The sequence below is a fragment of the Etheostoma spectabile genome, unplaced genomic scaffold (assembly GCF_008692095.1).
Source record: "Etheostoma spectabile isolate EspeVRDwgs_2016 unplaced genomic scaffold, UIUC_Espe_1.0 scaffold00018246, whole genome shotgun sequence".
Taxonomy (NCBI): Eukaryota; Metazoa; Chordata; class Actinopteri; order Perciformes; family Percidae; genus Etheostoma; species Etheostoma spectabile.
Window position 1 is genome coordinate 1 of NW_022604175.1, and position 14,660 is coordinate 14,660.

General features: G+C 44.3%; 12 non-coding genes across 12 annotated transcripts; 7 read left to right on the forward strand and 5 right to left on the reverse strand.

Annotated features, from left to right (window-relative positions):
• The first annotated feature begins 903 nt into the window (after positions 1 to 903).
• On the forward strand, positions 904 to 975 carry trnav-cac (transfer RNA valine (anticodon CAC)). The gene has a single exon. It is a non-coding gene; the product is annotated as a tRNA-Val (tRNA).
• A 1,325-nt stretch (positions 976 to 2,300) lies between these two features.
• Positions 2,301 to 2,372, reverse strand: trnad-guc (transfer RNA aspartic acid (anticodon GUC)). The gene has a single exon. It is a non-coding gene; the product is annotated as a tRNA-Asp (tRNA).
• A 255-nt stretch (positions 2,373 to 2,627) lies between these two features.
• On the forward strand, positions 2,628 to 2,699 carry trnav-cac (transfer RNA valine (anticodon CAC)). The gene has a single exon. It is a non-coding gene; the product is annotated as a tRNA-Val (tRNA).
• A 1,330-nt stretch (positions 2,700 to 4,029) lies between these two features.
• trnad-guc (transfer RNA aspartic acid (anticodon GUC)) lies at positions 4,030 to 4,101 on the reverse strand. The gene has a single exon. It is a non-coding gene; the product is annotated as a tRNA-Asp (tRNA).
• A 259-nt stretch (positions 4,102 to 4,360) lies between these two features.
• trnav-cac (transfer RNA valine (anticodon CAC)) lies at positions 4,361 to 4,433 on the forward strand. Its single transcript has one exon. It is a non-coding gene; the product is annotated as a tRNA-Val (tRNA).
• Positions 4,434 to 5,771: 1,338 nt separating this feature from the next.
• On the reverse strand, positions 5,772 to 5,843 carry trnad-guc (transfer RNA aspartic acid (anticodon GUC)). The gene has a single exon. It is a non-coding gene; the product is annotated as a tRNA-Asp (tRNA).
• A 259-nt stretch (positions 5,844 to 6,102) lies between these two features.
• On the forward strand, positions 6,103 to 6,175 carry trnav-cac (transfer RNA valine (anticodon CAC)). The gene has a single exon. It is a non-coding gene; the product is annotated as a tRNA-Val (tRNA).
• Positions 6,176 to 7,850: 1,675 nt separating this feature from the next.
• On the forward strand, positions 7,851 to 7,923 carry trnav-cac (transfer RNA valine (anticodon CAC)). Its single transcript has one exon. It is a non-coding gene; the product is annotated as a tRNA-Val (tRNA).
• A 1,339-nt stretch (positions 7,924 to 9,262) lies between these two features.
• On the reverse strand, positions 9,263 to 9,334 carry trnad-guc (transfer RNA aspartic acid (anticodon GUC)). The gene has a single exon. It is a non-coding gene; the product is annotated as a tRNA-Asp (tRNA).
• Positions 9,335 to 9,593: 259 nt separating this feature from the next.
• Positions 9,594 to 9,666, forward strand: trnav-cac (transfer RNA valine (anticodon CAC)). Its single transcript has one exon. It is a non-coding gene; the product is annotated as a tRNA-Val (tRNA).
• A 1,345-nt stretch (positions 9,667 to 11,011) lies between these two features.
• trnad-guc (transfer RNA aspartic acid (anticodon GUC)) lies at positions 11,012 to 11,083 on the reverse strand. Its single transcript has one exon. It is a non-coding gene; the product is annotated as a tRNA-Asp (tRNA).
• A 259-nt stretch (positions 11,084 to 11,342) lies between these two features.
• On the forward strand, positions 11,343 to 11,415 carry trnav-cac (transfer RNA valine (anticodon CAC)). The gene has a single exon. It is a non-coding gene; the product is annotated as a tRNA-Val (tRNA).
• Positions 11,416 to 14,660: the final 3,245 nt, after the last annotated feature.

The window sequence follows — 14,660 nt, forward strand, 5'->3', positions numbered from 1 at the left end:
TGTCGATGTAGCCTTGAGAAATATTAGCAGCTGGTAGATAAAACCCCATCGGAAATGAAACCCCAGTATTCCGTGTGACAGGCGGAGGCGGTCTCCAAAGTCATTAGGATTGTAGTCTTTGTGTTGGAACAAGTTGCACTATTTAAAAACATGCCTTTGAGATACAGAGACTTCTTTCTTCGCTTGGGACAGCAACTGACTCCCACCCAAGGGATGCATCCTGCGCTTTCAGATTTGTAGGGGGCTGACTTTCACCCATTGCTTACATTGGGCATCAGTCTGCCCCAGTGGGCGCTGTAGATCACTGCTTGATGAAGCCAACAGAACCACATAACTTCAAAGAACAGGAAGGAATATAGGTGCCCAGACTTGACACTCTCCCCACCTCCTGCTGGGCCTTGTGATGTGCTCTTTCCATCACTTGACAAGATTCCCATTCAGGATCAGGAGTTCTCCTCCATGCTGAACACAGCCTGAGCCAAGGCCAATTTCCCCTCTAGAGTAGTCCAACGCGTTTGCCGGGACTTCCTCGAGGCCTTGTAACATTGTTAGCGGCTGGTAGAAAATTCTCCCCGTCGGGGAATCGAACCCCGATCTTCCGCGTGACAGCGGAGATACTGTCCATTATACTACGAGGAAGCCTAAGCTTCATATTTGGCACATCAAGAAATAGGTGGCGCTATCCAGCATTCAGCCGCAGGCCACAGTCAAACATGTGGATATATTTAAGTTTACTACATATTCGCTGGCATTCAAATCCATGACAAAGCATCTGTGACTGAATCCAGTTTAAAATTGCTATGTGTCAAAAATTAACATGTCTAACAGCACATTGTAAACATTTGCAGTAAAATATAAATGGTATATTTCCGCATGAACATGCAGAAAGACCACTTTCAGTCAGTTTCCGTAGTGTAGTGGTTATCACGTTCGCCTCACACGCGAAAGGTCCCTGTTCGAAACAGGGCGGAAACACATTTCTTTGTTTGTATTGACTTCGTACGGTTAAACTCTCAAGACCGTCACTGAAAATCTCCCTGTTGTTAAATCGTGCCAGGCCTACCGAAGTTTCCACAGTGCAGTAGTAATCACATTCAGGAACTCAGCAATACGCCGTTTAAAATGATGCAGAAAAATAGTCAATGCACTTGTTACTTCTAAGCTGGATTACTCCAATTCTTTCATCAGGCTGCTCGAAAAAGTCCATGAATACTCTTCAGCTGATCCAGAATGCTGCAGCACATGTTCTGACTGGAACCAGAAAATAAATCTCATCTCTCCTGTTTAAGCTTCTCTGCATTGGCTTCCTAGTGTTTGCTCTTGGTGGGAATTGTTGGTTTTCTGTAAATAAATCACAGAGTATGGTCTGGACCTGCTCTTTTATGAAAAGCACAGTTAGATAACTCTTGTTGTGATTTGGCGCAGTATAAGTAAAATTGAATTGATTGAATTGAATTACCTGAACCTCAACTTCCTAGCCTCATAGTTAACGGTTTACGTTCCTGGATCCGTCTTACATTCCTGCTGTCTGCCTACGTTCCCAGATCCTGAGGTAGGTGATCATATCGTCACTGAAAACATATCTTCAATAGCAGGATCATCCTCAATCCTTTTGTAAAACCTTTGTCTTTCTGGAGTATATTCACTCTAATACTTTCTTAACAAATGCATATCTTTTGCTATGGTTAGATCTCGTATCCAAACTACTCTGGCAGATGTAGTAGTGTCGATGTAGCCTGGGGAAATAATTAGCAGCTGGTAGATAAACTCCCCATCGGGAAATGAAACCCCAGTATTCCGTGTGACAGGCGGAGGCGGTCATCCAAAGTTTCATTAGGATTGTAGTCTTTGTGTTGGAACAAGTTGCACTATTTAAAAACATGCCTTTGAGATACAAGAACTTCTTCGCTTGGGACAGCAACTGACTCCCAACCCATGGGAGCAATCCTGCGCTTTCAGATTTGGAGGGGCTGACTTTCATCCCATTTGCTTGACATTGGGCATCAGTCTGCCCCAGTGGGCGCTGTAGATCACTGCTATGAAGCCAACAGAACCACATAACCTTCAAAGAACAGGAAAGGAATTATAAGGTGCCCAGACTTGACACTCTCCCACCTCCTGCTGGGCCTTGTGATGTGCTCTTTCCATCACTTGACAAGATTCCCATTCAGGATCAGGAGTTCTCCTCCCATGCTGAACCAGCCTGAGCCAAGGCCCAATTTCCCCTCTAGAGTAGTCCAACGCGTTTGCCGGGACTTCCTCGAGGCCTTGTAACATTGGTTAGCGGCTGGTAGAAAATTCTCCCCGTCAGGGAATCGAACCCCGATCTTCCGCGTGACAGGCGGAGATACTGTCCATTATACTAACGAGGAATGCCTAAGCTTCATATTTGGCACATCAAGAAATAGGTGGCGCTATTCCAGCATTCAGGCCACAGTCAATACATGTGGATATATTTAAGTTTACTACATATTCGCTGGCATTCAAATCCAGACAAAGCATCTGTGGAATCCAGTTTAAAATCGCTATGTGTCAAAAATTAACATGTCTAACAGCATTGTAAACATTTGCAGTAAAATATAAATGGTATATTTCCGCATGAACATGCAGAAAGACCACTTTCGTCAGTTTCGTAGTGTAGTGGTTATCACGTTCGCCTCACACGCGAAAGGTCCCCTGTTCGAAACAGGCGGAAAACACATTTCTTTGTTTGTATTGACTTTGTACGTTAAACTCTCGAGACCGTCACTGAAAAATCTCCCTGTTGTTAAATCGCGGCCAGGCCTACCGAAGTTTCCACAGTGCAGTAGTAATCACATTCAGGAACTCAGCAATACGCCGTTTAAAAATGATGCAGAAAATAGTCAATGCACTTGTTACTTCTAAGCTGGATTACTCCAATTCTTTATCATCAGGCTGCTCGAAAAAGTCCATGAATACTCTTCAGCTGATCCAGAATGCTGCAGCACATGTTCTGACTGGAACCAGGAAAGAAATCTCATCTCTCCTGTTTAAGCTTCTCTGCATTGGCTTCCTAGTGTTTGCTCTTGGTGGAATTGTTGGGTTCTGTAAATAAAATCACAGAGTATGGTCTGGACCTGCTCTTTTATGAAAAGCACAGTTAGATAACTCTTGTTGTGATTTGGCGCAGTATAAGTAAAATTGAATTGAATTGAATTGAATTACCTGAACCTCAACTTCCTAGCCTCATAGTTAACGGTTTACGTTCCTGGATCCGTCTTACATTCCTGCTGTCTGCCTACGTTCCCAGATCCTGAGGTAGGTGATCATATCGTCACTGAAAACATATCTTCAATAGCAGGATCATCCTCAATCCTTTTGTAAAACCTTTGTCTTTCTTGGAGTATATTCACTCTAATACTTTCTTAACAAATGCATATCTTTTGCTATGGTTAGATCTCGTATCCAAACTACTCTGGCAGATGTAGTAGTGTCGATGTAGCCTTGGGAAATAATTAGCAGCTGGTAGATAAACTCCCATCGGGAAATGAAACCCCAGTATTCCGTGTGACAGGCGGAGGCGGTCATCCAAAGTTTCATTAGGATTGTAGTCTTTGTGTTGGAACAAGTTGCACTATTTAAAAACATGCCTTTGAGATACAAGAACTTCTTCGCTTGGGACAGCAACTGACTCCCAACCCAATGGGAGCAATCCTGCGCTTTCAGATTTGGAGGGGCTGACTTTCATCCCATTTGCTTGACATTGGGCATCAGTCTGCCCCAGTGGGCGCTGTAGATCACTGCTTGATGAAGCCAACAGAACCACATAACCTTCAAAGAACAGGAAAGGAATTATAAGTGCCCAGACTTGACACTCTCCCACCTCCTGCTGGGCCTTGTGATGTGCTCTTTCCATCACTTCACAAGATTCCCATTCAGGATCAGGAGTTCTCCTCCCATGCTGAACACAGCCTGAGCCAAGGCCCAATTTCCCCTCTAGAGTAGTCCAACGCGTTTGCCGGGACTTCCTCGAGGCCTTGTAACATTGGTTAGCGGCTGGTAGAAAATCTCCCCGTCAGGGAATCGAACCCCGATCTTCCGCGTGACAGGCGGAGATACTGTCCATTATACTAACGAGGAATGCCTAAGCTTCATATTTGGCACATCAAGAAATAGGTGGCGCTATTCCAGCATTCAGGCCACAGTCAATACATGTGGATATATTTAAGTTTACTACATATTCGCTGGCATTCAAATCCATGACAAAGCATCTGTGACTGAATCCAGTTTAAAATCGCTATGTGTCAAAAATTAACATGTCTAACAGCATTGTAAACATTTGCAGTAAAATATAAATGGTATATTTCCGCATGAACATGCAGAAAGACCACTTTCGTCAGTTTCCGTAGTGTAGTGGTTATCACGTTCGCCTCACACGCGAAAGGTCCCCTGTTCGAAACAGGGCGGAAACACATTTCTTTGTTTGTATTGACTTCGTACGGTTAAACTCTCAAGACCGTCACTGAAAAATCTCCCTGTTGTTAAATCGTGGCCAGGCCTACCGAAGTTTCCACAGTGCAGTAGTAATCACATTCAGGAACTCAGCAATACGCCGTTTAAAAATGATGCAGAAAAAATAGTCAATGCACTTGTTACTTCTAAGCTGGATTACTCCAATTCTTTATCATCAGGCTGCTCGAAAAAGTCCATGAAGACTCTTCAGCTGATCCAGAATGCTGCAGCACATGTTCTGACTGGAACCAGAAAAGAAATCTCATCTCTCCTGTTTAAGCTTCTCTGCATTGGCTTCCTAGTGTTTGCTCTTGGTGGGAATTGTTGGTTTCTGTAAATAAAATCACAGAGTATGGTCTGGACCTGCTCTTTTATGAAAAGCACAGTTAGATAACTCTTGTTGTGATTTGGCGCAGTATAAGTAAAATTGAATTGAATTGAATTGAATTACCTGAACCTCAACTTCCTAGCCTCATAGTTAACGGTTTACGTTCCTGGATCCGTCTTACATTCCTGCTGTCTGCCTACGTTCCCAGATCCTGAGGTAGGTGATCATATCGTCACTGAAAACATATCTTCAATAGCAGGATCATCCTCAATCCTTTTGTAAAACCTTTGTCTTTCTTGGAGTATATTCACTCTAATACTTTCTTAACAAATGCATATCTTTTGCTATGGTTAGATCTCGTATCCAAACTACTCTGGCAGATGTAGTAGTGTCGATGTAGCCTTGGGAAATAATTAGCAGCTGGTAGATAAAACTCCCCATCGGGAAATGAAACCCCAGTATTCCGTGTGACAGGCGGAGGCGGTCATCCAAAGTTTCATTAGGATTGTAGTCTTTGTGTTGGAACAAGTTGCACTATTTAAAAACATGCCTTTGAGATACAAGAACTTCTTCGCTTGGGACAGCAACTGACTCCCAACCCAATGGGAGCAATCCTGCGCTTTCAGATTTGGAGGGGCTGACTTTCATCCCATTTGCTTGACATTGGGCATCAGTCTGCCCCAGTGGGCGCTGTAGATCACTGCTTGATGAAGCCAACAGAACCACATAACCTTCAAAGAACAGGAAAGGAATTATAAGGTGCCCAGACTTGACACTCTCCCACCTCCTGCTGGGCCTTGTGATGTGCTCTTTCCATCACTTGACAAGATTCCCATTCAGGATCAGGAGTTCTCCTCCCATGCTGAACACAGCCTGAGCCAAGGCCCAATTTCCCCTCTAGAGTAGTCCAACGCGTTTGCCGGGACTTCCTCGAGGCCTTGTAACATTGGTTAGCGGCTGGTAGAAAATTCTCCCCGTCAGGGAATCGAACCCCGATCTTCCGCGTGACAGGCGGAGATACTGTCCATTATACTAACGAGGAATGCCTAAGCTTCATATTTGGCACATCAAGAAATAGGTGGCGCTATTCCAGCATTCAGGCCACAGTCAATACATGTGGATATATTTAAGTTTACTACATATTCGCTGGCATTCAAATCCATGACAAAGCATCTGTGACTGAATCCAGTTTAAAATCGCTTTGTGTCAAAAATTAACATGTCTAACAGCATTGTAAACATTTGCAGTAAAATATAAATGGTATATTTCCGCATGAACATGCAGAAAGACCACTTTCGTCAGTTTCCGTAGTGTAGTGGTTATCACGTTCGCCTCACACGCGAAAGGTCCCCTGTTCGAAACAGGGCGGAAACACATTTCTTTGTTTGTATTGACTTTGTACGGTTAAACTCTCGAGACCGTCACTGAAAAATCTCCCTGTTGTTAAATCGCGGCCAGGCCTACCGAAGTTTCCACAGTGCAGTAGTAATCACATTCAGGAACTCAGCAATACGCCGTTTAAAAATGATGCAGAAAAAATAGTCAATGCACTTGTTACTTCTAAGCTGGATTACTCCAATTCTTTATCATCAGGCTGCTCGAAAAAGTCCATGAATACTCTTCAGCTGATCCAGAATGCTGCAGCACATGTTCTGACTGGAACCATGAAAAGAAATCTCATCTCTCCTGTTTAAGCTTCTCTGCATTGGCTTCCTAGTGTTTGCTCTTGGTGGGAATTGTTGGGTTTCTGTAAATAAAATCACAGAGTATGGTCTGGACCTGCTCTTTTATGAAAAGCACAGTTAGATAACTCTTGTTGTGATTTGGCGCAGTATAAGTAAAATTGAATTGAATTGAATTGAATTGAATTACCTGAACCTCAACTTCCTAGCCTCATAGTTAACGGTTTACGTTCCTGGATCCGTCTTACATTCCTGCTGTCTGCCTACGTTCCCAGATCCTGAGGTAGGTGATCATATCGTCACTGAAAACATATCTTCAATAGCAGGATCATCCTCAATCCTTTTGTAAAACCTTTGTCTTTCTTGGAGTATATTCACTCTAATACTTTCTTAACAAATGCATATCTTTTGCTATGGTTAGATCTCGTATCCAAACTACTCTGGCAGATGTAGTAGTGTCGATGTAGCCTTGAGAAATAATTAGCAGCTGGTAGATAAAACTCCCCATCGGGAAATGAAACCCCAGTATTCCGTGTGACAGGCGGAGGCGGTCATCCAAAGTTTCATTAGGATTGTAGTCTTTGTGTTGGAACAAGTTGCACTATTTAAAAACATGCCTTTGAGATACAAGAACTTCTTCGCTTGGGACAGCAACTGACTCCCAACCCAATGGGAGCAATCCTGCGCTTTCAGATTTGGAGGGGCTGACTTTCATCCCATTTGCTTGACATTGGGCATCAGTCTGCCCCAGTGGGCGCTGTAGATCACTGCTTGATGAAGCCAACAGAACCACATAACCTTCAAAGAACAGGAAAGGAATTATAAGGTGCCCAGACTTGACACGCTCCCACCTCCTGCTGGGCCTTGTGATGTGCTCTTTCCCTCACTTCACAAGATTCCCATTCAGGATCAGGAGTTCTCCTCCCATTCTGAACACAGCCTGAGCCAAGGCCCAATTTCCCCTCTAGAGTAGTCCAACGCGTTTGCCGGGACTTCCTCGAGGCCTTATAACATTGGTTAGCGGCTGGTAGAAAATTCTCCCCGTCGGGGAATCAAACCCCGATCTTCCGCGTGACAGGCGGAGATACTGTCCATTATACTAACGAGGAATGCCTAAGCTTCATATTTGGCACATCAAGAAATAGGTGGCGCTATTCCAGCATTCAGGCCACAGTCAATACATGTGGATATATTTAAGTTTACTACATATTCGCTGGCATTCAAATCCATGACAAAGCATCTGTGACTGAATCCAGTTTAAAATCGCTATGTGTCAAAATTAACATGTCTAACAGCATTGTAAACATTTGCAGTAAAATATAAATGGTATATTACCGCATGAACATGCAGAAAGACCACTTTCATCAGTTTCCGTAGTGTAGTGGTTTTCACGTTCGCCTCACACGCGAAAGGTCCCCTGTTCGAAACAGGGCGGAAACACATTTCTTTGTTTGTATTGACTTCGTATGGTTAAACTCTCAAGACCGTCACTGAAAAATCTCCCTGTTGTTAAATCGTGGCCAGGCCTACCGAAGTTTCCACAGTGCAGTAGTAATCACATTCAGGAACTCAGCAATACGCCGTTTAAAAATGATGCAGAAAAATAGTCAATGCACTTGTTACTTCTAAGCTGGATTACTCCAATTCTTTATCATCAGGCTGCTCGAAAAAGTCCATGAAGACTCTTCAGCTGATCCAGAATGCTGCAGCACATGTTCTGACTGGAACCAGGAAAAGAAATCTCATCTCTCCTGTTTAAGCTTCTCTGCATTGGCTTCCTAGTGTTTGCTCTTGGTGGGAATTGTTGGGTTTCTGTAAATAAAATCACAGAGTATGGTCTGGACCTGCTCTTTTATGAAAAGCACAGTTAGATAACTCTTGTTGTGATTTGGCGCAGTATAAGTAAAATTGAATTGAATTGAATTGAATTACCTGAACCTCAACTTCCTAGCCTCATAGTTAACGGTTTACGTTCCTGGATCCGTCTTACATTCCTGCTGTCTGCCTACGTTCCCAGATCCTGAGGTAGGTGATCATATCGTCACTGAAAACATATCTTCAATAGCAGGATCATCCTCAATCCTTTTGTAAAACCTTTGTCTTTCTTGGAGTATATTCACTCTAATACTTTCTTAACAAATGCATATCTTTTGCTATGGTTAGATCTCGTATCCAAACTACTCTGGCAGATGTAGTAGTGTCGATGTAGCCTTGGGAAATAATTAGCAGCTGGTAGATAAAACTCCCCATCGGGAAATGAAACCCCAGTATTCCGTGTGACAGGCGGAGGCGGTCATCCAAAGTTTCATTAGGATTGTAGTCTTTGTGTTGGAACAAGTTGCACTATTTAAAAACATGCCTTTGAGATACAAGAACTTCTTCGCTTGGGACAGCAACTGACTCCCAACCCAATGGGAGCAATCCTGCGCTTTCAGATTTGGAGGGGCTGACTTTCATCCCATTTGCTTGACATTGGGCATCAGTCTGCCCCAGTGGGCGCTGTAGATCACTGCTTGATGAAGCCAACAGAACCACATAACCTTCAAAGAACAGGAAAGGAATTATAAGGTGCCCAGACTTGACACTCTCCCACCTCCTGCTGGGCCTTGTGATGTGCTCTTTCCATCACTTGACAAGATTCCCATTCAGGATCAGGAGTTCTCCTCCCATGCTGAACACATCCTGAGCCAAGGCCCAATTTCCCCTCTAGAGTAGTCCAACGCGTTTGCCGTGACTTCCTCGAGGCCTTGTAACATTGGTTAGCGGCTGGTAGAAAATTCTCCCCGTCGGGGAATCGAACCCCGATCTTCCGCGTGACAGGCGGAGATACTGTCCATTATACTAACGAGGAATGCCTACGCTTCATATTTGGCACATCAAGAAATAGGTGGCGCTATTCCAGCATTCAGACCACAGTCAATACATGTGGATATATTTAAGTTTACTACATATTCGCTGGCATTCAAATCCATGACAAAGCATCTGTGACTGAATCCAGTTTAAAATCGCTATGTGTCAAAAATTAACATGTCTAACAGCATTGTAAACATTTGCAGTAAAATATAAATGGTATATTTCCGCATGAACATGCAGAAAGACCACTTTCGTCAGTTTCCGTAGTGTAGTGGTTATCAAGTTCGCCTCACACGCGAAAGGTCCCCTGTTCGAAACAGGGCGGAAACACGTTTCTTTGTTTGTATTGACTTTGTACGGTTAAACTCTCGAGACCGTCACTGAAAAATCTCCCTGTTGTTAAATCGCGGCCAGGCCTACCGAAGTTTCCACAGTGCAGTAGTAATCACATTCAGGAACTCAGCAATACGCCGTTTAAAAATGATGCAGAAAAAATAGTCAATGCACTTGTTACTTCTAAGCTGGATTACTCCAATTCTTTATCATCAGGCTGCTCGAAAAAGTCCATGAATACTCTTCAGCTGATCCAGAATGCTGCAGCACATGTTCTGACTGGAACCAGGAAAAGAAATCTCATCTCTCCTGTTTAAGCTTCTCTGCATTGGCTTCCTAGTGTTTGCTCTTGGTGGGAATTGTTGGGTTTCTGTAAATAAAATCACAGAGTATGGTCTGGACCTGCTCTTTTATGAAAAGCACAGTTAGATAACTCTTGTTGTGATTTGGCGCAGTATAAGTAAAATTGAATTGAATTGAATTGAATTGAATTACCTGAACCTCAACTTCCTAGCCTCATAGTTAACGGTTTACGTTCCTGGATCCGTCTTACATTCCTGCTGTCTGCCTACGTTCCCAGATCCTGAGGTAGGTGATCATATCGTCACTGAAAACATATCTTCAATAGCAGGATCATCCTCAATCCTTTTGTAAAACATTTGTCTTTCTTGGAGTATATTCACTCTAATACTTTCTTAACAAATGCATATCTTTTGCTATGGTTAGATCTCGTATCCAAACTACTCTGGCAGATGTAGTAGTGTCGATGTAGCCTTGGGAAATAATTAGCAGCTGGTAGATAAAACTCCCCATCGGGAAATGAAACCCCAGTATTCCGTGTGACAGGCGGAGGCGGTCATCCAAAGTTTCATTAGGATTGTAGTCTTTGTGTTGGAACAAGTTGCACTATTTAAAAACATGCCTTTGAGATACAAGAACTTCTTCGCTTGGGACAGCAACTGACTCCCAACCCAATGGGAGCAATCCTGCGCTTTCAGATTTGGAGGGGCTGACTTTCATCCCATTTGCTTGACATTGGGCATCAGTCTGCCCCAGTGGGCGCTGTAGATCACTGCTTGATGAAGCCAACAGAACCACATAACCTTCAAAGAACAGGAAAGGAATTATAAGGTGCCCAGACTTGACACTCTCCCACCTCCTGCTGGGCCTTGTGATGTGCTCTTTCCATCACTTGACAAGATTCCCATTCAGGATCAGGAGTTCTCCTCCCATGCTGAACACAGCCTGAGCCAAGGCCCAATTTCCCCTCTAGAGTAGTCCAACGCGTTTGCCGGGACTTCCTCGAGGCCTTGTAACATTGGTTAGCGGCTGGTAGAAAATTCTCCCCGTCAGGGAATCGAACCCCGATCTTCCGCGTGACAGGCGGAGATACTGTCCATTATACTAACGAGGAATGCCTAAGCTTCATATTTGGCACATCAAGAAATAGGTGGCGCTATTCCAGCATTCAGGCCACAGTCAATACATGTGGATATATTTAAGTTTACTACATATTCGCTGGCATTCAAATCCATGACAAAGCATCTGTGACTGAATCCAGTTTAAAATCGCTTTGTGTCAAAAATTAACATGTCTAACAGCATTGTAAACATTTGCAGTAAAATATAAATGGTATATTTCCGCATGAACATGCAGAAAGACCACTTTCATCAGTTTCCGTAGTGTAGTGGTTATCACGTTCGCCTCACACGCGAAAGGTCCCCTGTTCGAAACAGGGCGGAAACACATTTCTTTGTGTGGGAAATTATACTCAGGTATTGTTATTATTGTGAGAAATTGTACTCAGATATTGTTATCATATTTAGACACTGTGAATGAACTTATGCATAAGTTAATGAAACAGAACTCATATCAGACATTGAATGAGGGAGAAAATGTACTGTTGCTTGGCATCCAGGTGGGGGCGATACCCTGTTGGCAAAACATTACATTTACAAGAGAACCGGATGCAGTAAGGCCAGAAAGCCACGTGTTCACTCAAAATGGAGGCAAACAAAGGAAATCCCACAGGAAACAACCCCCAACACACGCACACACCTACACATTGCCGAAGAATGTAAACAGGAAGTCGCGCCCACCCAGCCAATAGAAATACAGTTTCTAAGACGATATGACCCGCCTTGTGATGCTTTTAACCAATAGAGCTCCTTAAGAGAAGTGATATAAATAGCAAGGTACGCCACTGTTACGGGGCCTTTTTGTGAAACCTCTGAGCTAGTCATGTTCCATTGAGACCCGTGCACGTATTGATTGTCCGAATGCATTGCTCTGTTTTTATTAATAAATCGTTTTGGTATACATAATCAAAGCTAGAGTGATTCCTTAGCTACTTGAGTCCCGACGTTTGGACCCTCCAAGTGGAATTCGCAACAAATTTGGTAGCAGAGGATGGTTTTCGAGTAGTGGTTAAACTTAGGAATTCCACGGAATCAGGATTAGAAGTTGTTTAACTCCGGGTCCAGATTCCACGGACAGTCCACGTCTGACGGAACGAGACAAAGGAGGCATTGTGTGCAAACCACGGAGGAATGGTCACTGGAGAGCTCTCAAAGAAAGAGGTAAGCTGAACCTGTTTCATCAAACTCAGCATATTGTATAATAGTATAAACCAAATTAAAGTGATCAGACCTCCGGGTGAGTACATTATGTTAAAAAATATAGACTAAAAATTATTAAGTGTTTTGTGGACATTGAGCAATGCATTCCGTTTTTCTGTTGAATGAGTGTGAGTGTGATAAATATGATTCCATAATTGTATGGAGCTACGCTGTGTGTTGAGGTTCGATAAACCTATCAGTGGACTTGCTTTAGTAGGATTACTGATAGGAGAAGGCCTGAAACGCGATAGCGAGCCAGCGTTCATAGACGATTCCAATTATTGGAGCTGCGTCTGTGAGTGGTTCGATAAACTTGTCGGTAGATTCGCTGCAAGTCGTATGCTGATGAGGGAAGGCCGCGACACAGCCAGCCAGTGTTCGGGTAGTGGCTCCATCCACAAGGTGGGCCACCACGTGAAAGTGCGTGAGTGGGGAAACATAGAGCTGTTAAAGGATGAGTGAGTTGATAAATATGATTCCATAATTGTATGGAGCTACGCTGTGTGTTGAGGTTCGATAAACCTGTTAGTAGACTTGCTTAGTAGAATTACTGATGGGAGAAGACCTGAAACGCGATAGCGAGCCATTGTTCATAGGTGATTCCATTGGAGCTACTATACGCGAGGGATCCAAAACTTGCCGGTAGGAGTAATTGACCTACATGCCGAGGAGGTCTCGGCGCGTACAGAGCCAGCGTTCACCATTTGGAGTCTCGGTCCATAAGACCGGGCTCAGCGAATGAGAAAATGACGATTCCATAAATTCTTTGGAGCACGTGGTGCGAGAGATTCGAAAAACCTGCAGTGTTACTGTGAGGGGAAGGTCGGGGCGCCCACGTGTCAGTGTTTGTCTAGGGAGAAACCGGCCCATAAGGCAGTTCTCAGCGGATGTAGAGAGAAGAGATAAAGAGAAGAGATAATTGTTGTTGAAAATGTAATGTATTTGTAAAGTTTGGAAAAGGATGACTGTGTGAGCCCGAGTGAAGCGTTGACAATTGACCAAGCCTCTGGTTCGTCTGTGGTGTTGCCGTTGAAGAAAGAAATACATAGGTAAAAAAATTACACGTAAAAAATACTGTTGGTGGAACTTATAATAAGTTCAATAGGGTGCTTTGTGGGTTATAAAAAGTAGAAGGAATTTTGGAGGGAAAAGGCAGAGGAAGGAGGGGCAGACACAGTCTGCAGGGAGAGTGAGTGAGAAGGGGGGTGCAGAGGAATTTTGCAGAGAAAGAGAGGAGAGACAGCCTGCAGAGAGAGAAAAGGGGGGGGAGCAGACGGCAAAGCAGAAAGTGAGCAGAGAAGGGAGGGGCTGTTTGATTAGAGTCAGTGAGAAGTGAAAGGGAGAGACAATGGCGACATTTTATGGAGAAAAGCTGGTACAGGCATTAGGTAGAAAATGCAACAAGGGTGATAGCAAAAGGGGGAAAAGATTAGTAACAGCATGGGAAAAGGCTGGTTGGATACCTGTGGAAGGAGTGCCAACTTTTCAACAGATACAACAAATAACTGACTATCAACATCAATGTTTAAACTATGCTAAGCGAGCTGAAAAAGTCGAAGAAGAAGGAGGCCGAATCCGCCTCACTAGGCCAAAACGAGCTGCCAGAAGAGAAGAAGAGGAGTGTCATGCCCTGGCCCTCCGCCTAGTGGCCACCATTTCAGAGTCAACTGTACCTCCAATAACAGCAGAAGATACCCCATCCCAGGATAAAACTCAGAAAATAAATAGATCACACCCAGAATTGCCAACTTCACAAACCACCCCACCTCCTCCATACAACCTTGGAGAAAACCATCACAAGACCAGACAAAGCACCAACCCATTCACCCACGCGACACAAGCCCCAATGGTCCAGGTGACCCACGAAGCCGTCTATGCCATGGCCCAGGTGATGGGGCCCCCACCACAAGTCTCCCGGCCCCCTCAACCACAACCGCCCTGGCCACCACAGATACAATTTACACTGTGGCAAACACCCTGGCCTAATAGAGGAAGAGGAGGAAGAGGTCGAGGCCCCCCTAGAGGCAGGGGGCAGAGAGGACCTGGACAAGGAGGACCCACATATTACTGTTACAACTGTGGACAACCAGGACATTATGCCAGGGACTGCCAGACACAACTGTAGCCCGAAGGGAGCCAGAACTTCGGGGCGCAGGCATCAGCCCCGCAATCTCCTCAACAACCGCCACAGCCGTGGCCGCCCACTGCTGCTAACCAAGCCCTGGCACAGTGGATGACCCAGCAGGGTTATCACCCACCACCACAATGACTCTCTGACAACGACGGCACCACTCACTTCCCCTTGAGTGCCGAGTCCCTCATCACTCTGACAATCAATGGACGCAGTTATATCATGTTGGCTGACACTGGCGC